At 39.1% G+C, this 23,529-nt stretch overlaps 1 protein-coding gene across 2 annotated transcripts in view; it reads left to right on the forward strand.

Moving 5' to 3' along the window:
• Positions 1 to 23,529, forward strand: part of LOC122774806 (mannosyl-oligosaccharide 1,2-alpha-mannosidase IA) — a 170,960-nt gene that overhangs the window by 7,920 nt on the left and 139,511 nt on the right. The window lies entirely within an intron of this gene.

Below are 23,529 nucleotides of genomic sequence, written 5' to 3' on the forward strand. Positions count from 1 at the left end.
CAGATGGTCTCTGACTCTTGTCAAGACCACGGAGAAAACACTGCAAGGGAAGTGTGTCAAGAAAAGTTTCAATGGTTTTCCGAAAGTTGCCCGGCGTGTCGGCATTGGGCATGGGTCTGCGTCTGTCCCGGAAATTCGTCTTTCTGCTCTTTCTCTAGGGTTTGGTAACACTGTGTTTCTGGGCCCTTTTCTTTTTGCCCGACTCTGTCCGTCCAAAGCAAACCTTTCTGTCCAAGACAGAGACCCAGCCAGCCACTGTGGGCTCTGGGTCCAGGAACAATGCCAGTGAACACCTTAAGAGACCCTGGGAGCACCCACAGGGCATGACCTCAGCCAAGGGAGAGACGAGCACGAAGCTGAGAAAGAGAGAGAGACTGGTCGGTGACAGAGCGTCAGATGCTGTAAATGCAGAAGGTCCATGTTGGTGAAAGTCAACAGCGCACACTTCAATCCTGCTCCTAAGTCCCACAATGTGGGTTTGGGGCAGGTGAGTGGGCTATCCACCTTTTATATATGTATCCACTGTCGCCCGAAGGTTAGTGAATGTCCAAGGACATTAGACATTGTAAGAGTGTTGTTGGCCAGTTTGTATTTGTACGTACAGTAATCACATGTTGTAGAAGCCAGTACCTGTGCATGCTGACCCTGGATGCAGTGTGGCACAGAGTATGTGTGTGTGCGTTTCTGGGACTAACACGTTGTTAGCACTAACATTTGTTTAATGTCTTGTAAGTGTGTGCAAATAAAATACTATAATAATGTGCGTACGCATGGGTCAGAGTTTCCGTGAAAGACCACATGTTTCCCGTCAGGTTTGTGTTTTATAAATCCCAAACTTTGCGTAGAAAGTGGCGTGTCTGGTAGCAGCATTTTCTTTTTATAATTTGAGACAACATTTTTTTGAAATGAAAAGAATAAGTGAGCTTGTTACTGATCAACTTACAGTAATAATGACCTGTGAGTCGGCTGTCTGTGTGAATAAAATGTGGCCGTTAAGCTGGCACCTTGTGGCTGCCTCTAAACAACATGACCTTCCTCCCTTCCCCTGCTGTCTCCCACTACGAATCTGGTGTGCCAAACAACCTTCAGTCTGAGCCAGGAAAATGGCTGTCCACTGAGAAAGAAACCATAGACGAACAAAGTCTTCAGAAAAGGCAAACTGCTCCACAGAGCTGAAACATTTGTGTTGTTCCGCTTCTCTGTGGACGCTGTGCAAATGTCAGTGGCTGGTGTTTCAAATGTGGGTCCATAGTTATCTTTGGTTTGTTTATGGGGGGGAGTCGGTTCAGCTCTGCCTGCTTCATATGGATATGTCGTGCAAAATATAGCAACAGGGACAAATACTATAAATTTTTCAAATGTGATCCAGAACTTCTCTGCCACCGATTTAAATACTGTAAAGCTCCAGCTGAACTACATTGTTTACGAGATACTTATTTTAGGCATTGGTTACTTTCTAAAATATTTCTTACCTCTGATAGAACACACTCACTATTGTCATGTTAAAAGATCAAATAATGTTTATTTTTCCAGCTCATTAGTAAGACTAATTTAATGTCAAAGTGCTTCTATCTACTGTATGTTAAGAGACCTGGGTTCATAAAACCAGTTATTGCACATTTTAATCATGAGTGTTTTTTGTTTTTATGGTGATGAGTCAAGCTACTGTAACATTGTGAGAATTTTGACCTGCGCTTCTGTCTTAATTTCTTTTGACATGTTTCGGTGTTTGTTTCTGCAACATGTGGATGAGTAAAATACTGTTAAGCCTTGAGCAGTGATATTTATCTCATCATTCTTATGCATGCACATGACAATATATTTTTTCCTTGATAGTGGTACTTCAAAAGGTTCCACCAGCAACTATCAGTGTGCTGAATGCTGCACTTGAACATTCTTACTACAGTTGCTCTATGCTGACGTGGTGTTGACCAGTGAAAAGCTTGCATGCTGGAAACTACAGCTTGGATTTACTGCTTCACAGCGAACTCACTTGCTGCCCACTGAAGTCAGCACAAAACATCTTGTCTGCATGGACACAATTAAAAACAACGTAGGGGGCTTGGGACCCACGATAGATGACCCTAAAGCCCAAAGCCGTCGCATCCAGGATAAGTTTTCTGCAGAATAACAGTAAGACAGCCAAATGTCAGGTAAAAACATCACAGCCAACCAGTGAGGCTTGTTTTTCACTGGACAGTAAAAGCTGATTAAGCTATACAGCACCAGGTCTTCTCCCTCAGGCAATTACTGCAGGAAGTCAGTGATCGGGTGAAATGGAGAGAGGAAAAAGGAAGGAAGTGAGGTGAAAAGGGGGAGATTGTTGTTCACATCCCTTCTGCATTCCCTTCGGCAGATTTTTTCCCCCATTCCCTCTGTGGTAGGGCCACTTACTTCAGGGTAGGTCTCTCTGTTGGGGTATGCTTTTCAAAAGGTGTGTGTTTGTCTGTGAATATACCCCTTTGTGCAAGTGCAAGAGTCCTCAAAGATAGCAATATTTGTCCAAGTATGCTTGTTTTTTTAGGTGTGTGCTTTCCTGTGGACGGTTTGTGTGTTGGTGTGACCAGAGGTGGATGGATGTGCGTCATGCGTTACACTATAAATAAATAAAATGCCCTACCCCGTGAAGGTAAAGTTCTACTCTTCACCCAGAATTGAACAACATAAGGGCTTTTGTATCTATGTGTTTGAATGTGTATGGGGGTTGGTGCATGTGAAAAATAGAAATGCCCCTCAGCGTTTTTAAAGTCTTACACAGCTCATATTTTTTGTGGTCCCTGATGACTAGTCAACAGTTTGGAGAGGTTGTTCCTCTTTAATACAGTTTTTTTTATGTCCATATTTGCTCTTATTTGAGTCTTTACATTAGGCATCAGCTATCTACTTGTTTGCTGTGTTTGTCCAAGCCCCCCTTTCTCTCTGTTTACCGTAGCCCACAGGTTTTGCGTCACTTGCCAGTAAAAGCAGACAGTCACGTCCCAGACCAGAATTTGTCGACATTTTACACAGTGCAAAGCTCAGATTAGGCAACTTTTTTTGGCCGTTGTCTTGAAATCGTCACACGTTTCTCTGGTTGCGTCACCCGACTCTCAAATATCTTTTTGCTCTCTGTGTCCCTCTTTCCATTGCTGTGATGTTGCAGTACGTTCCATGGAAGTCCATTTATATTGACTTAACGGCACTGCTGACATAATGTGGTCATTGTACAGCTACCTCTTAATCCTGGCATTTGAAGGCCTATGATTACCAGAAAATGCACATTTATTCATGACAAGATGCTTACTCATTGTTATCTTTTTGGATAATGACTTTGATGAGACTGCATCCACCAAAAAATCTGAATCGTTATTGTGCCTTTACTATGGCTTTCTCTGTGGTCATGACGGTCGGGCACAAATAGAAAGAAAATGCTTTTGCCCTGTTCTTGCTGGCATCATTAGCTCTATATGAACAAGGAACATAGTAGAAGAGCATACAACAACCTTGCCACACAGCACAGATGCTTTTAGCCCAGACACATTCATAACATGCTTCAGCCAGTGTGTGTGCATCATGTGTCTGTGTGCGGGTTTGGGTGTATGTGTTTGAAAATGGAGAAGATGAAAGGTCCAGGAATGGCTTTGTTTGCAGCAGACACTGCTTGACATCCTTTGCACGGGCCAAATGAAATTGTCCCTCCCAACTACCCACCACCCTCCCTCTATGGCCTCATTGCTCAGGCAGAAATCGGAAAGAAGTAGAGAGACTGGCCTACATGTATCCAGTGGACTGAAGCCCCAGCTGAGTTCCAGCCTCATGCCTTTATGCCTGCCTAATTGGTCAGAAACAACATACATGCCTGTGTTCACAGGGTATCAGCGAAACATTAGAGTTGGCCAGAAGACCTGGCGTGTCCCCACATATCCATATCTTGGCTCTCTTCTCATTCCTTGCTCATCTTTCGCGTTCTAGTTGTGGTTTTGCAATACCACTGAATCGGTTACTACTTTTTCTCTGTCTTCTTTTTCTATCTTGCTTCCTGCTTCTTAGCGATGTGTGGCTTCCAGCATATTTACTGCCCCTGCTTTGCCAATTATTCCTTGGTCTGCATCACTAGAGGCCAGTGTGTGCTGCCCGGCTGCTGCCGTTGCAGATTGGTCTGTGTTCATTGTTGTTATCATGTTGTCTAATGGTTTCACCCATATTTTCAAGATGGCTGAATAATGGTGTCAAGATTATTATCCACAATTTAGTTGGCTTTGAGGAAGACGTCTTTTATGTAGTGGCCTTAAGTGGCTGGGATCTGGGTTTTTTTCCCCCCAAAGTGAGGACAAATGCTTCGTATGGGTTTCATGGTCAACACAGTGCTGTCTAGCTTTCCATTTGTTGAGAAGAAAATGTGTCTCCCTTGTGATTTTCTCATTCATCAGCATCAGTGGGCAAATAGCCATTAATTAGCTGAACGCTTACAAAACCATTTTAGCTAGCACAGGGTGTATTTGTTCATTATTATCACAATTAAGTCCCTAATCAAATGGCAGCAACGGTGCTCAGTGCTCATTAGGGAGCAGTATAGATTTCTCTTGAGTCTGTCAAGGTTGGATGATGGGCCGGCTAGATAATTGCCGATTTGATCCATCCGCCGTCAGTGGAAAGGAAAGGAAAAAACAAATGGAACAGATTTGATTTTCCACTATCGACTGACTGTTTTTGTATGTGAGGACAACCAGTTTTCTGACCATTGATTGGGTGACGAGTGTCAGTGCAGGCTCTTCGGCCCGTTTCCTGTGCCTAAATATTATACTGGACTGAGACGACTGGATGGATGTGAGAGAGATCGTGTGTACAGAGTGGGTCCTTCTTTAATAAGTTTTGAAAGAAGGGTCTGTCTTTGAAGCTTTGAATGTTCTAAAACTGTAAACTAAAACTGGAACTTTTATTTTTACTCCTATTTTTGACACAATAGTTTATAATGTCAACAGGATGTGAAGAAGATTGACATTGAGCTTTTGGCCTCCTTAAAATTTCTCACTGCCTCTTACACTTTTTTTTTTTTTTTATCCAGCTCCTTAGCAAATATTTGAAGGTTTCATTTTCTCATGTAAAGAAGAGTGGTTGATGATACAGAATATTTCAACAACAGGAAATGGGTGTAACAAGCTGTCTACTTTCGAAAGTTATGACAGCTGTTTTTATGAAGAAGCCCTGAATGTGATGTTTCAGTTAGTCAAATGTTACATGATTTGAACTGCAAATCAAATTTTCTTTGTATATCATCAAATCACAACACACATTATCTTGAGGTTGAGATAGAAGAGAGAGACCAGGAATAGATGTACAGTTTAACAGCTGTATTTAGTGCTGTCAGAGTAGTGTTTAAGACAGTTTTAATATGGTTTATAATAGTGTTGTTTATACTAGTAGTTGTAACTAGTAACAATAAGAGTGACAACACTAGTCTACTACTACTGATAATAATAACCTGTGAATGACCTCCATGTTCTTAAAGCATTTGTTTTCTTATGTTTCACATGCTAAAATAACAAAACTGAAAATTCATTCTGGCCTGGTATGAGACTGAAACAGGGTTGTAGTATCTTAAAAATGTTCTCCCTTTCATAGCTCATATGAATTGTCACATTAATCCACATCAAACATTTCTGCTGTTTTCACTCACTGAAGAACCTTTTCATTTTTAACCAGCGACATCACGATAATGAGTACTGGTTTCATTTTCAGTGATGCAGCAACATTGACGTTTATCTGCCAATGCTGCATTGATTTACAGATTTGTCATAGAATAATGATAGATGCCAATTGTAATTTATGACTGCCTTTGGTGGTGGCATCTTGAAAATCCCCAAAAAGTAAATATACATTATCACATGGCAGAGAATTGAGACGCTGAAGATTTTTTAGTGGAAATAATAATAAGATTAATGTGTTTATAATATAGTTGATAATAATGTTTGATTGTTCTGTCTGTTATATTTACAATTGGTGAATTACAATATTATTAAGTAGGAAAGTAGATATCTGACCATTTTCATTTAATCAAACCAGTCAGTTACATGGTAGAATAGTAGAATTGAATAGATGCCCACTTATTTTTATTTTTCAGCAACATTTGCATTTACCAACTGTCATAAAATCAGTCAACAAAATCCTTTTCTACCTTTATCCATTGTGTTGGAACCAAAAGTGCTTCTGGGTCATGCAAATGATCTCATTAGACTTTTCATGTGCTAACCCTGCTGAAAACATGATCCATCTCTGCGTTAATTTGCCCTACAATTAGAGTGGAAGCCTGCTGCTATAATGAAATCAGGCTCCCTCACACTAGTGATGTGAGTCTGGCCATCCACTCTCTCATTATGTCTGCTGTGCATCTAAGGACACTGTGAGAGCAGTGACAATGACAATGATGCGTCACTCCCAGATGACCCGTGTCAAAGATTAAGGCTTCTACCTACAGTGGAAGAATTATTGTATCCCTGTCTGAGATTGTGTCACTTAAAATTACCCCACGTAAAAATGCAAATTGAAATGGCATTCACATGAAAGCAAAGCAGCAATATCCTAGTAGATAATGATAATTACAGATTTGACATAAGAACATTTATTATGATAAAGTGCAGTATTTTTTTTATGGCTGGTGGTATTGAAATGAAATGAAACCTCTGAACTGACGTCAGTCTAAATTTTGACAGAATTTACTGAAAGATTTGATTTCCTAATAGGTGGCACACTGGTGTGTGTGTGTGTGCCAGGATTTCTGTCTTAACAGATATGCAGCTTAGCAACACTTGAATTTATTAAGAAAATCGATAGCTCATTAACTGTCAAGTGTAACGGACGTAAGCACAAAACAGTTAGCTTGAAGTGCAATTACATGAACCCTGAAATCAATTCAGTATTTGTGTTCATAAAGCTGCATGTCAAATACCATAACCATGTTGACACTTTTCTCAACCTTACGAGGGCCTGAAGTCCTGTTTCAAAAACCAGCTGAGGCATGTGTTCAGCACTGTTTGAAAGTGGTTCAAGGCATTTTTTATGGAATAAAGCTACCGGGGGTAGAATGGTTAATAAAATCTACGGTTTGGTTCATATCACGGTTTGGGGTTGCAATCTTTTCAGATATTCTTAAGGACATGTCATGCAATCATGCAAACACAAAGAATGGGGCACATCATTGTAACAATCTTAAATAATAAAAAGATGTAGAGGTAGTGGTGCAAGGCATCAGGCCCTTTTATACTCATTTATATACTGTTACTGCATTGTTATAAACAGAGCAATCAACCAGTCATAAAGACTGTATAAAAACATTAAACAGAAAAAACTAGAAGAAATAAGTTAATACTGATGGCTGGATGTAAGCAGTGGTAAATATTAAGTCTTCATCCACACTTGAGGTTTCTTTGGAGGACAGCCCCCCGTTTTTTTTATAATATGTGGTACACAATAAATTCATATTATATCAGCGGTGAACGAAAAGGTTCAGGTTCAAAACGGAAATACTTATACTTTAATATGTTCTTAATTTTCAACATTATTGTTTCTCATTAGTTGTACTGAAACTAAGCAAAGCTTCCTGTGTACATGTGCATGTGTATGTCCAGTGAACTTGAATAGTCACCTGATGTGCTTTTAGGTTATTATGGACTCAGATTACTGCTGACACTATTCACATGTTTCAATTTTGATGCACAGAAGACATAATGGTATGAATGTAGCTTATATATTGCGTTTGGATGGAAATTTCCATGTTATCCTTCTTTTTATTCATTTGACTAACCTGTGTGTTTTCACCCTGTATGACCACCTGTATTGTCATGTGTACATTTCCCTCATTTTTGTTACTAAACCATAGATAAAACCTTGCTGTAATAAATCATAGTCTTTCTTTACAAAGAGCAAATGTAAAAGCCATATTCTTGGGTCTGAAACTGATTTAACTTGTAAAAACACTGAATTGAATGTGTATGCTGAGATGTAAAGCATATGTTGGCATGCCGTCTTTTGAAATTCTTATGAAAGAGATAAATGATGGTAAATGAAAACCAGACCCATCTCTGCAAAATGTGTGTGTGAGATAGGCTATGGGCAGGTGCAGTAGAAGTAACGTTGCTATTGTGTTTTCTAAGTTTCTAAATGAGATGGATAGTTGCAATTAATTCTGCAATGACCGTTTCCTAAAGTGCTGAGCTCAGCGGAAGAGAGCAGCAGGAGACTGGAACAGATGAGCTCAATGCAGTCTGCATGTTTCTTTGCACATTTGTACATTAATGTTTTAAACACAATTCAACCTGAAACCTTTAGAGCTCACTGAGTCTTTACATGACACAACTATATGCTGACAAGTTCATTCAACATCTGTTTCAGCTTCTGCCAGTTGTGTGTGTTTCAGTTCCAAGCACAGATGCATTACTGCAGTTTGTAGACTGGTTTGGTACAGAACAACTACAATAAGATTATAATATTTGGCATTTTTGGCCAAGCGAATACAGTCATGTGGAGGCAGCTGCAAACAGGCTGGCAACTGTAAAACATACAAAAGGACATTTTAATATGAAACTGAATAAAAGATAAAACTACTGCTGTTGTATTTAACTAGAGCTCTCTAAAAGTAGATACAGAAAAACTAAATGTGTATTCAGGCCTCGTGTATCTCATTAAAGTTCTCTTACGACTTCTGTTAATTTGTTTTGTTTTGTTTTTTAAAAATCAGTTTGTGAAAAAACACAGCTCTTTATTTAGAGCTTTATTTAGAGCTTTATTTAGAACTGTTCTGTGTTGTCTATGTTTCTGTGAGCTTCCACTGGTTTTAATGTGCCGTTCTGCTGCGGGAATGTATGAGAGGAAATTTGTCTCAGACACTTTGTGATAAACAGCTGATTCTGAACAAAACAGTCATGTCGTTGATCGCATTTAGGGCACTTCCAGTAATGAAATGTAAACACATTTAACCATTTATTTTATATTTTAGAGGAAGCAGAGCTTGCCTTACTGTCATAGAGCAATTGCCTGATTCCATTGTACGGTTTTGTTATATAGTAGTACAATAGTGAATAGTCTATGAAGAAACATAAAGATGTTAACATTGTAGAGTAATCCGTGAGGTGAATAGCACCGTGATGTGTTTAAGAACTGATTAGCTGTTATTTTTGCAAATGGTTTTCTAACTGACCTCAAGGTTTGTTGCCGTCAAAGCATCTTGCTTTAATTACAGTAGATGCAAAGATATACAGTATACTGTTGGATCAAAGAGCATGGGAATCATGGTTACAAATGGACATTCAAGGCTCAGTTATTAGAGGTGTGTTTTAGACGAGCTACACAAGGAGGAAATGAACATACTACAACATTTTCTGTGGGCTTTTTAAATGACTAAACTGGAAAGGTGCATGATGCTGATTATCATCAGGGTCCAATTGTTTTCTGAAATCTCGAGTGAGGTTAAATGACTCTAACACAATTACTGTTGTAATTTAAAGCTTGCATAACTGATACTGACATCATGTGCCGTTTGTATAGATTGCAAGAGTGTTGGTGCATAATTAAAAGCAGTGAGGTTTATTGACTAACAAGGATTAGTATCTATCTAACTACCTACCTGTGTTGAAATAATTATGCACAACATCCATACCTTTTACTTGCATCAATTGATGTTTACTTGGGTCAATGCAGATCTGGTTTAGGGAGTGTTTTTTTTATGTTTTTGTCAAAACAAAATAACCTCACACACTCCCTGGCAACACTAAAATCCAGATGTATCCAGATATGCACCAAATTTTACCTTTACCAATATACCTTTTATATTTTATATGGATTTATTGTGAAACCATTGCATTGAAAAACATCCTGTCTGGCAATGTTGTCATCTCCATTATTTGATCCTTAACTCAGATTTGCTACACTCTCCCACCTGAAAGTCAAGAAAGGTCAAGAAAATCAGCTGAGTTGCTTTTTCTGCTAACAGTGGAACCAACAGATGATACTGAAAACATTGGCGGGGGTAATTAGTAATGCATTAAGCTTGAAATTATGCACTCATAAGTGATAATGAATGTATACAAATACTTTTTTATTGTGGTGAGTTGACTCATCCGTGTTTCATATTCCCTCCGGCAGCTGGCTAATATCTGGATATGTGTCTTTACTTAATTTGATTCTGAAGCAAAGCTTGCAACAGAACACACAGGGTCTGTTGGCCCCAGAAGTGAAGTCACAACGCTAACAGAGCTGAAGGAGCTAACGGAGCAGAAAAGTCCAAACCAAAACAAACATGGGACTCTTGTTCAGCACAGGCCGCCACAGGCATACCAAGCTGACAGTGGAGGGGTTGGCACTGCTACAAAAAGCACTATTGGTATTAATGCAAAAGTGTTTTCCAAACTTTGGCATTGATTTTCGCTTATTTCCCCATGGAGTCACATAGCAACCTGCCAGAGAGAGGATTGATGTTGCTTCTCAGACCCCTGGAGATAACTGAATTTGACATTCAGAGGAAAGTCAAATCTAAACAACTGCTTAGAGCTATAGGTGTAACTATCTGAGTTTAAGACCATAAAAGTTGTGACACTAAGGTCATATGATCATGATGAATCAGTCCGACTACTAATTGCTATTGGTTAATCATTTTGTCAATAAAATGCTGATTATTAGGACAAATGACCTTTATCAATTTTTTATTTTTTATTTTTTAAATTTCAGGGTGACTTCCTTAAATTGAGTTTTAGGCTTTTGATGGATAACACAAACAGATAAATTGAATTTACTGTTACATAAGACAAAGAAAAGCAGTGTGTAATCACAACTGAGAATCTGTATGTGGGGAATGTTTTCCACTAAAGCCTCTAATGATTGATTGACTATCAAAATAATTGCAGAGTAATTTTATGTGGGCTGATAAATCAAGATTTTTTGCTCTATTTAATAAAACTGGAGGATTTTTCCCCCCTTATTGCCATCTGATAAAATATATTAAATCCACCTAAAGGGAGATTGCCTTTAATTTCATATGAGTGATTTATTTGGAATTACTATCTGATTTTCTTAATATTTTGAAGACTCAAACTAATAACAGCATATGTGATTTTCATTAGAGAATTAATGAAAATAAATATTGCAGTTTGCACTTAGCTGCTGTTGAACTGCTTTGCACCCTCTTTCTATTATCAATTTCATTATATAGTACACACTTAGCGTTTCACAAATTTGAAATGAGTGGTCAACATGATGGCACACTTTACAGAATTAGTGTGTAAACAGAGTAGTTGGATAAAAACCTAGAACAAGTCATTGATTTTGATAAACCAGGACTTACAGCTGTTATCTGGAGGTTATCTTGGGGGACTCGCACTGGGCAATTCATCTTCCCCTCCCTGTACGCTGAACATATTTATTCAGTTGTGTCGTCAATAATTTATTGTGAGTATGAATGAATGGGAGCATTAGTTTCTGGTTGTAGAACTCGTCTTAAATCTTTAACTTCGGATTTCCACTTCTGTTGCATCACTGCCTGCACATTGTTTTATATGATTTTCACATTCTCCGTCTCCTTCGTTTACTCGCTCTCCTTTTCTGTCTTTTTCTATTGCACCATCTGCTAGTTTGTTGTTCCGTCTTTATTCTGTATTAGAAATTCTGTGCGGCTCTACAAGTATACTCGGCCTGTTGAGAGTTTTCTGTCAAGTCTGCCTCGCTCCCATCATCCTGCCCAGTGAAATATACAGTACATAAAGAATTCTTAGTTAGAGGCCAAGCTGTTTCACTCACTAATATTATAATCTTGGCTACATTGCTCTGTCACTTTGGTTTGTCTGTCACCTTAATATCCAATGATGACAGTGACACTGTCTGTAAAACTCATCAGTAATGTAAACCACACTGGGGCATATCATCAGCATGTTGCTGTGAAAGGCCAGGTCTGGCTTCTTGGCTGTGTGTCAAACAAAAGAGAGAATACTGTAGCTTATTTTGATGCAACACATCAGCTCTGAGGAAACGTACCGGTGTCTTTACTAATGTTTTGCTACTGCTATGTCTTTACTGCAATCATAGAAACTACTAAGGACATGAAAGTTGTCTGTTGCCTCTTTAAAAAGGTAGTGTCTGAATTAGGGCTGTAATCAACCAAAGAAATTCTTGGTCGACTGAAGCTCTGAAATTTCGACTAAAAATCAACAAAGGGGGGGGGTTTTGCATATCGTGTATCTGCACCGAAAGACAAACTCGAGCCTGAACGCGTTTTGAGAACGTGCATCTGTGCAATATCATAGCCCAACTGTTGAGGAATATTTAGATTATTTAGCTTTAACCATTAGTTTACAAAGTCACATTACGGGGACTTGCTAAAGACATACATGTGGTATGTTTAGGATGAGGTCAGGGTTAGGCCAGTAGAAAACTAAGCTAAGTCAATGTAATGTCCTCTGTAGTAATGGAAACCAGACTCTGTGTGTGTTTATTTGCTTTTTGTTACCTCTTTAGCATGCTTTCTGGAATAAACACTAACCTTGTCAAAACCAGCAGTCTTCATTGAGACCAAAACCTGTTCCTAAAGGGGCAGAACCTAATTTCATTCATGTCACATGACATCTAGTTATTACCCTCCTTGTTGTGGATACTGTTACAACCGGTCACATTAAGGGGGCTCGTTGTCTTCATAGAGACAAAAAGACTATTAGTGTTGTTGTAGAAAAATGTAGAAGCAAGATGGTGGCCTCTTTAAAGCAAGGCCATTGCCTACAGTACATGCCTACGGTACATGACTTATTCTAAAGCTAAGAAAAAGCAAATGATTTTTTATAGCAATTACACACTTAAAAACATCCTTCAGGGTAGTATAATTAATTTCTGTAAAACATCAGTAAACAGTACACTTGTTTATTAATGTTTGACCTTGATGATGTGGACTTTAAGGTTAGATTTAAGTTGAGGTTAAGATTGGGGAAAAAGCCAGTTATGGTAAAAGTTAGAGCAATCTCTGGATACTGAATCCAAATCAAGCAACATGCCCTGATGTCATGGAGACATGAATCAGTGTGTTTGCCTCAGACAGCAAAACCGTATAAACAGCTTCCATTCCCAATTCATGTGCCAACAAGTAGGAAGCTGCACAACAGCTCAGAGAGGGTAGCTGGCTGCTGATTAATAAGCATAACCACTCCCACACTATTGGACACAGGCTGAATATTACTGGATAAAACCCAGTTAAAACACAGGCCCACACTGAGGAGTTTTTGTTGCCATGGGATTTGCTCCGTTTTTGTGTCCATATCAATGTGTCCATATCTAGTGCAGTGTCCTCCTGAACACTTCACACTTAAGTATCAGAGGATACATTATTTTTACAGTCTCCTTGGGGTGTCCCACTGTTAATCTAATGTAGTGTACCACCCCCCATGTGATTAAAGTAATGGTAAAAGGTCAAGTCTTGGCTCTGCACTGCAACCATTTTGTTACATTTTTGTGACCATTTTTGGAGAAGGAGCTACTAAATCTTCAAACTAGAATCACCAGTGGCATTTCCTCTGTTTTGTTTTTTTAATCATTATATATCATGTCTAACACCACGGAGGAGGTAGAACTGATGAGACGTAATGATTATTTTATTTTCCAAATGCGTGAACCATTCATGCAGCAGTAATAAACTATTTATTTGTCAATAATTAGGTAATATGTTTATATATTATTTATGTATTATAGTTAGTAATACTTTTCATTAGTCAAATAATTTACATGTGAGTACATGTGCGAAGAATAATGTGTACTAGGTCCTGAGGGTAGCTTACACTTAAAGTTCACACAAAATTCACTTTGACCAAATAAAACAATATTACTCAGTCAGGCAGAGATGTCTGTTATATGATGACAAACAGATTTTGATCATAGCAGGTTGAGGCAGCAGGGAGGAAGCAGAGATTCTAAGGCTTTGTAGCAGATTTGAGAAGCACTGTAACTAATATATATGTGTGTGATATATATATATATATATACATATATATATATATATATATACACACACACACTAGAGTGTAAACTGTGAAAGAGGAGCAGCTGGCTAGCAGACGATGGGGTCAGGTGATGAGCTGACATGGGAAATTCTAAGTCATAACTGGTGGGCAGGTGTGGATCTATGGGTTTGGAATGATGACTGAGGTTAGTTCTATATTCACAACATAGATTAATCAGATGCACTTGAGGTGGATGAAAGGTTGTTGAAGCATCTGTCACAACAAGTGATATTTCTTTTTTTCATCCTGTAGTTTTCATATTCATTTTCATTGATTAGTACATCTTTTCAGCCTGTTAACGCCCCATTCTATGTCTTATCCGTATCACTTTCATCGTAACTCTCTCCTGTCTTTGCCTTGTGCCATAGGCCCCTGCTTATCCCCCCCAGTAATATAAGTGCTGAATCAGCCCTTTTTTCATCCACTTAACATTTGAGCAAGAATGTTAATGTGCCATTGCCTTGGAGTACCTGAAGTCACCCGACACACATTAGCATAAACAGTACGTCTTCTAAATGCTCTGAACATTCCAGACTTTTTTTTGCGGTTTTTCAATCAGTTCAACTCTCATGTGATTTGAATGCATCATTTTGGTTCTGCATACTGAAGCAAGCAGCTGAGCTTATCCTCTACACATACACACACATACATCATCATTTGCTTGATCTGCATTAATGTAGAGTGTATGTTGTCTTTCCTGGAATATATTTTGCAGGGAAGTTGCTTTGTCTCAGCCTCGGCCAAACCTCTTTGCAGATGGCCATGTGGGTAATTACTGCGTCCAGAACAGATTTGCACCCTACTGTAATCTCTGATCTCATTTCATCATGTTATTTCCAATAGATGTTAGTGACCCATCTTCATCAGGTAGAGACTGATTGATGAGGTTCTGCACTGTCAAACTATCCTTACCTCCCAGCAGATAATGATCACTCTTAAAGCTGACTCACACATACACGGTAGCAATGGGCATTTCAAACAAAAATTGGTTGGTGGGGATTATCCAATGAATATTCATATTCCTCCTCCTTACTCTACAACACCCTGCCATAGGTTTAAGGTACAGAAGAAAAGTACTCTACAGTACACATGTATAGGGTATACATCCTAAAGCACTAGGACCATAGATAGACTAAAGGATACATGTGACTAGGAGGATGAAGAAATGAATTGATCAATCACCTAATGTATCTTTTTAATCTAATCATGAATAGTCTCATTAAGTGACTGAATGTTTACCGTGCATCAACTGAAACACTTCTCACTGATTGTAAATGGGACGGTATCAAGCATTAGACCAGACCCGTGGGCTGGTATCGGGTCGGGTTGTAATTTTCAGGCCCGTTGAGAACTCTATCAAGTTTTGTTTTGTTCACGTTGTCTGTGGCAGAAGTTGAGAAATGTTTGTCTTTCCAAGCGCCACCACAAGTGCCAACCAAACAAATCACATTTATGTGTTTAGCTCAAACAGTAAAACTGTCCAAACGGAGCTCTTGGACAAGACCATTCTCCTTGTTGCTGGAGTTTTTTGTTGGACAAAGGCCACCTAATACTGACAGACATCACATCGCCATAAATTTAGAAACATTAGCAAATCTTGCTTTGAAGTTGTCCATTATAGACACTAACTTCTACGAAGTTGACTTTGCAGATGGTGCAGTTTGTTTTCCCCTCAGAGATGAGCACTATCACAGTCCTCTCTGCCTTCTCACTGTCATCATGTCGATGATATTCGGGCCAGAGGTCACCTCACACTCATCCTCACTAACAAAAACAGTGTGTGAATGAATCAGGGTTAGGAATTTCCTGTAGCCGGTTATTGACACAGGGTCTAGGAGAGCAGCTCTTGGAAAGTGCCCGTTCAGCACATTGTAGTCTCCCACCCCCAGTCTGTGAGTGGAACTACCTTATTTTATTGGACTACTCAAGGAAAACAATTGCGATTTATGGGTCATGTGGCTGTTTTCACTGAAATTCTGCTTTCCTAGCTAAAGGCCCTATGTAAGTGTGTGCTCTTTCACTCCTTCCTTCATCATTCACTTTAATTTATAATCCTGCAGTCTTTTCCTTCAGCCCACTCATGTGCCTCCTCTTCGCTTTCTGGAAAGTCTTTGAATTGTGTTTGAGGTCTTATGAGTCCCCAGGGGTCAACTGTTGGCTGATAACACCATGAAACGTCTGGCTCTAATTTAGTTCTTGTCACACAGAGTCGAACACCAATGTACTAAAGCATTTGTTTTCATAAACCCCTGATGTGGTTTCTTGGCACAAACATATGATCATCTAATGTTAGAGAAGGGATACAGGGACTCCTTTTCTTATCAGGCTGGTAAAGCTGCAGTAACGGAATCACTGGAAACATAGTGTAATGCAGAGGTGATGAACATGCTCATGTTTTGTGATCACAACCCTTTGTCCTGAGCTCCTCTAGACTAGAGCATACAGACTCACTGGTATGTTCGTACGGGACAGATTCAGCATGTCTGAAACGCTCTGCTAATATTAATATACATCTAATTGTATTTATTGTCTGCCTCTCTTTTAGAAGTTGTTGCCAGAGCTGGAGTAGCAATCTTTAAAACAAGGGTAAATGTATACAGAGTAAATGTAATGGAATAGTTCCCCCTCATAGCATAGTATGAGGTTAGTGTTAGGATAAATATCCAAGTCAGGCTTAGGGGATATTCTCTGTTGGCTTAGACAGACTTTTATTTTGTCAATATTATCAGCATTGACCAATAATAAATCGTAAATAATCATAAGTAACCGTAGTATGTGTTTCTTGCTAGTGACTGCTTAGTACCAGCTTGACGTTACAGTGTGGATGAGCTAATGTGCCCGGTGCATCTCCTCCAGACGTGGAAGGATACCCTGTGTGTTTGTAAGGCGATGCTGAGGTACGTGCCAGAGCGGCAGTATATGATGCTCTTGGAATGAGAATCATTAAGTCTCAGAGTTCTCATTTTCACCCAGCTTGTGTGAAAGTTAAGTAGTATACCAATGAAAACTCTTAGTACAGTGGCGTGAAAAAAAGAAGCACATGACCGTGCACCACATTTTCTTCAGAAATTTAAAATTAGAGAAGAGAACCAGGAGGATTTTTTTAACAGTTTATTTTGGGGCGGGTTGTGAGAATAACCAGCCTCCTTAATCTTCTCTCACTGTGACACTGATGATTTATAAACAGGAGATTATGTAGCCTGAATGCACAGAAAAAATACAGGAAGAAAAGATTATCAGATGGCCAGAGCAAATCAAAGATCACACAGGGGAATGGTGTTTGTGTGTATGATTTGACACGTTCCCTCTAAGGTGTGTTGAACAGTGCCTTAAGGCTGAATACTTTGAGAGGACTGACAGGCTGCTGCTTAAGTCAAAATCTCACCCCAGGTGCATCCTGTAGATTACAGCTCCATATACAGAATTGAAATGGAAGTAAGCACATGTCTACCTTTTGTTTTGTATGTGTTTGATTTTCCAAAGGAATGTTTTCCTCATAGCCACTTCAGTAAAGCCATAAGTGTTCTTTCCTTATTTTAGTTTTCATTGCAACTGATAATGTGCAAGAGCGATTTCCTGTATCTCACCAGAGTCTAAGGAAAATGACTCAGCATGACAATGTAATCTCCCATTTCCCGATAAACCTTTTTGTCCAAACACTAACACACACACACACACACACACACACACACACACACACACACACACACACACACACACACACACACACAAACATGCTATACATTGTTTCCCCCATGGTACCTCTGAAAAACTGCTGCTGTGGGTACTGGGAGACAAGGCCACGCAAGGAATTTGTTGTGGGGATCAATAAGGCAATTTTCTGTCAGGTCAGCGGCTGACACTTAGGTTATTTACTCTTAGGGGACAGTTACGAGGATAGGTAGCAGCGTGCTATTAGACATATTGCCTTGCGAATGCTTGACAAGTAGCTTCGGCAACGTCGTAGAGCAGTCAGAAGATACACCCCATCATGGTTTCACTTAGTGTCACATCTGTTCATTGTTAATCAGCACCTCAGTTTTCCTTGCATGTGGCATAGTCTTGTTTATTCATAGGTAAGAATATCTGTTTTTCGTGGGTCCCTAAATGTAAGTTATTAAGCTGCTGAAGTGTGTAACTAGAACTGTGTCAAGACCATAAAGGGACATTTCTGTACACTGGCTGAAGGCTTGTCTCATTTTGTGATCCCGACTATGAAAAACTAATCAATAAGATTTTACAGCCCCCTTTGACATCACATTAGCATATAGAAGAATTGATATTTCATGTTCTGGATGGGACAAAGCTGTTCTGTGGCACAAAGAGTGGGGTGTGAGAGCTGAAACAATTAGTCAATTTACTGGTGAGTCAAGTGTTCACCTCTAATCATTAGTTACATGTTTCGAGCAATTCAGTCTTTTTCACGTCCTTTGCTCATCTGACATTTGCCTTTGTTTGCCTCGTATTATTCAGCAGCTAACAAGCTTAACAATATTACAATATCTCATTGCGATTTCTGTGATCAATATTGTGATTGCAATTAAAAATTTAATGAGTGGCATTTTTTTAATCTTGAGCTTCAATTCAATATTCACTATGTAATAGATTTAAAACAACAAAATATCAGGGTTATATTTTCATTGGTATAGAAAATACAACTATCAAAAATAGAATAATTAAATTTGTGCTTTTGCAGTTTCTTAATTTTCTTTGTTTTGAAGTCCAGTCTTTCTTAATTATTGAAGAATTTATAAGTATGTATAATGGCATTGTTACAAATGTGTAAGCAGTATGAGACAGCTGGTGAGGGGAATATTAACAATACAAACCGAATATGACTGAATTACTGTATTGCTCTCATGGTGTTTTGAATTCTCAGAGGATTAGCTTAAGAATTCAGGGAACTGTGCAACCTGACTGATCTATGTGGGGGTCTGACATTGTTAAAGTGCATTTAGCCACTGGGATGAAAACCATTCCATGATCACTTCCTGGATTTTTGTAATGAGCAAGCATAGTGTTGTGCATCCTGTTCCTTTCTCCTCTTCCTTAGAGAAATAGCAGAGGTTGGATTATTTGTGTCCCAACAGCTGTTTAAAAGAAAGCAAGAAAAAGAAGGAAAAAAAGGCATTTATCCTAACAGACAACTTAGGTTTATCCTAACAAAAAAAACATTAATGAGTAACTAAACCCCTAAACCACTTGTTTAGGTGTAAGGGTATTTGTTGATCCAAGTGCAAATCTTCACTGTTAAGCGTAAAGTATTGAAATTATACATGTTGATTAAAATCTAACGCCTCTCTGGTCAAACAGCAGCCACTGCATTCAAATGCCATTGGCTTTCTTAGCCCACTCAAATGAGTTCAGAGCATCTCCCTGAAGCTTCATGTATGTAATCTCCCTTCAAGGGTGAAGGCAGTGCCGGCAGCACCAGGTGTCAAGAATGCATCTTTCGGTAAATTGCCTGCAGAATATACTCTGGGTATATCACTGAGCCATGCGATTTGACTGCCATACCCAGGTGAAATCTTCTCTCCAATTACAGCAGCAGTGCCAGTGAAGTGGCCTATTTGCTTGTCAAGGCACTAAGGGCATGCTTGGTTAGCTGGGTTGCATGGCAATGAGGATGGGTTTTTACATTGATGCAGACGCTCCACCTGGTTACATGGAGAGCACACTTAAATACACTAATGGATGCTGTCAGTCTCAATTTAGGTGAGTTAGCATCACAAACCTATCAAGCATTATCATTGCACAGTCTGGTAACAAAACTGATTAAAAGACTGTAGAATGTAAAATAAATGACAAATTAGGCCATGGATATATTGTTAATAAGAACTGGACTTTCTTATTGATTTAGTTTTTTGTCGAATAAAGCACAAACTATAATAAATGTCACAGAGAGGAAAAGTTGCTATCTCACTGGAATGTTCCTTTTTTAATCATATATATTTAATCAATATTATAGTGTGTAGATTTTAGTTTTTTTATGTAATTATTGGCATGAAGTGCAGGCAGCCATCTGGACAGTGCCTGTTTAATAGAACCCCTTAGAATCCAGCAGAGGGCACATATAAGGTTTTCTACCGTATCATATGACAGTTTTAGCTGCAGGTACAGCAGCAGCAACATCTTGAAGATGCAAGCCTACAGTACATTAAGGAGACTCCTCTCTGCTTTTTTGTGCACTAAATACCTGCTTATAACCTAACCTCTTTCTCTCTGTTATCTGGCTTATAAATATGGGTGTGTTCCAGAGACATATGTGTGGTCTGAACACATCTTCTCATCCACAGGTTATATTGTAAATAAAGAAGGAGCCACACTTGATCTTGATCAGGTTGACAGATTGCGTTTCTGGCAGATTACAGAAATTTAGTTGGGCCCTTTGTTTTAGTCAAAGCATTTTTGTAACATTATTACATTTTAGTTAAAAGCGGTTGGAGCTTCTTCTTGTTGTCTGTGATTTCCCATTTAGTGTTTATTTCATCTTACTCTACTGAGTTAATAAAGTAATGAAAACTGGGCTGTTGGTGGTCTATTAGGACATTGCATTGATCTACTTGGACATTAGTTGGTGATTTTGAGATGATCCATTGACATTGGTGTGAAGCAGAATTTACCATGGTGAATTATCTTGATGAGAAGTGAACAACTCTTGTTCCTGCTATGTAGGACAGACATCTGATATGAAATGGGTAAAATCAAAGTGACAGATGATAATGAATGGCGAGTGCGATAAAGAGTTTACTGTTGTCCTCTTGTAGCGGTGCGACATGTGGAACAGAAAACAGGCAGTGGCTAGAGTCAAGTGATATGAAATTAATTTAAAATGAAAACTGCATTCTGTTTGAATGTAAATATAAATATAATAAATACCTTTGCGATGTACCCAAGTTAGACATGAGAGCCTCTGTTATTTTTTTCTCAAAATTACCCCCCAGTCATAGGTCACACTGAAATCAAGTGCCCTGTTTCTCCTGCCTTTGTTCAAAAGCATCTGCTATATACAGTTACACTTTTGCTGTTTTTCCTAATAGAGGTCGAAGCACAGTGACTAATGTCATGTTTTCAAGTGGCGTTGTGATACCTAAAAAAAAAAGTATTTCATTTATGTAGGATGTGATTCTCAAACTTGTAACTATTTTCTCCTCAAGCTTAGTCGAAAATATTTCCCCCTTTTTCTGCCATTAGATCAGTCAGAAAAAAATCCTAATCACAATTATTTGTAGAAAAATTGTGTGTGTGAGAAATGTGCTGTGGTCACAGACAGACCTTGTCAGTTTCTTCCCCTTGTCCTCATACAGTAACCAAAGTGTCTTTGATCCTGCTTGACATTCATGGGAGGGTGCGTTATAATACGTATTGTTTGCACTTTCCTGTGTGCAAAGACCTGTAGAGTGACGCATGCTTTCACGTCACAGTCTCCAAAAGTCTCCAATAACACCAGAAAAAGTTGCTTGATTTGTCGATAGTCGCTTTTTTGAAAAAGAGTGGCTAGAGGAGTCTGAATACTCGCCCAATATAGCGAAAAAGTTACTAAGTTGGCAATACTGTTTGCTGGATGCGGAGCGGGACAGGAAGTCAGACACTGTTACAACATTAAAAGTGGTAGTTTCAGAATAAAATAAATTATTTTGTCATCGTTTTGTTTCTATAATTTTGTTTTTGGAAATGTAATCATAATCATAATGGGAACACACGTTTTGATTAATTGCCCAGCCCTAATCCAAAACTAACCATTGGATATTCATATTGGTATCATCACTGTGCCTCCAGACCTTAGTTAAAGTTTCAAGGACACGATCAACATGCACATTTCATACCACGCTACATCTACAAAAAATACACTATAGTTTCTATCCTCGGCAACCCTATTCCTCCAGTTTCCTGACTTGAATTTCTACACCAATATGCCAGCAACTGGTTTTGATACTCTGGCTGATGAACATAACTTACAACCAATGTATGTTTGTTCTCTGCGAGATGTTTGTCTAAATGTGTAACAACGTTTGATGTTCCGGATAAAAGTGATAGCCTCAGTGACAGAGTAAGACAGAAGGGGCAAATCGTTATAAAATGAGTAGTCCTCTCTCTGGGAGAGAGATAAATGGAGAGTATCGAGAGACAGTGATGAAAGAGACACGAGAGGATGAAACATTTGTGAGTTGAGGCTTCAGCAGGCAGTGATACCCAGCCTGTCTCTCTTTCACAAAAGGCAACATTGCTTTCTTTGTGTCGATCCAAACACATCTCTAGCTGGCACAGATGTGCATGACGAGAAGCTGCACTTGTTTTTGTGCAATGCTGAGACACAGAAGAAACCTCATCTCCTCCTGCTCATGCTCCAGCACCCAACCCCCTTGATGAGAAGTGGAGAAGAAACAAAGACGTCCATTATTTTACAGTCTGGTCTGAGGGTGGGGCGAACAAAGCATACACCCCAAAAACAAGAATTGGAGGGAGGTCCCTGACGCTTAATGTTGTGAGTGACAACCCACTTATCATACCAAGGAATTCTGGGAACCTTTTGTGTAGAAGGAAAGCTACACTTAGGCAGTCTTGACCAGAGAGCCTCTTTAAAATGGCAATAACACTGTCGTTCTTTGTCATAGTTGAAATCCACAGACGCTTTCGCATGAGTTGTTGTGATGAATAGGTCTGGAAGGGTAAAGAGGGGTGGCCATACATGCTGTGTACCATTCGGGGAGGCATCCCCCACAGTGTCCCCCATGACATCACTGCAGCTTTTGTGTGTCCCACCGCTGAGCACCAATTAGCCAGTCACTGCCTGCTACTAGAGAGCAGGCTTTTGTGCTCCGCAGACGAACAGCAGCCGTGTTTTGCTCGTTTGCTTGTGGTTTCACACATTCCCTCCAATGAAGAAACAGGATGCTGTGGTAGGATGTGATAACACTGTTTGAGCTATATGCTCAAATATTCAGTTGGCATTACATCAACTGACATGTCGTCGTTTTTTTTTTATGCTAATGTACGCGCTTGATTTGTGCTGAGCACATTCATGTTTATGTAACAGAAATCATCGGTTTGTGTTACTTTTTAAGACAGTTAGCAGATAAGTAGATGCTTGAGGAAGAAACACCTACGAATATTCTAGGAGTCATATAAAGTGCTTTTTAAATGTGTACATTTACATTTGTACCTGCTAAGAAATTTAAGACTCAACAGTTTGTGTACTTTTCTTTTTCTTTTTTTTTTTACAAGTCACTGTCACATGTGTGCGTACACTGACAGCATTGCACAAGGTGAGAGAGAGGTCCTGACATCCCACCTTTGTCATGGCAGTTTCTTTGGAGCTAAAGGAGATCAATGTGTTTGGTCAAGAAGATCAAATGTGTAAGATGTAAATCTCTATAAACCCTAGAATGGGGAGTAAAAAAGAAAAGTGTAAAGATGTGAATATGTGCAGATCACTAAATGCTCTGACTTTACAGGTTTAAACTATGATTCATGAAACTAAGATTATATGTATGAATTAATGCATATTTTGATACAACCATCCATA

The sequence above is a fragment of the Solea senegalensis genome, linkage group LG9 (assembly GCF_019176455.1).
Source record: "Solea senegalensis isolate Sse05_10M linkage group LG9, IFAPA_SoseM_1, whole genome shotgun sequence".
Classification (NCBI taxonomy): Eukaryota; Metazoa; Chordata; class Actinopteri; order Pleuronectiformes; family Soleidae; genus Solea; species Solea senegalensis.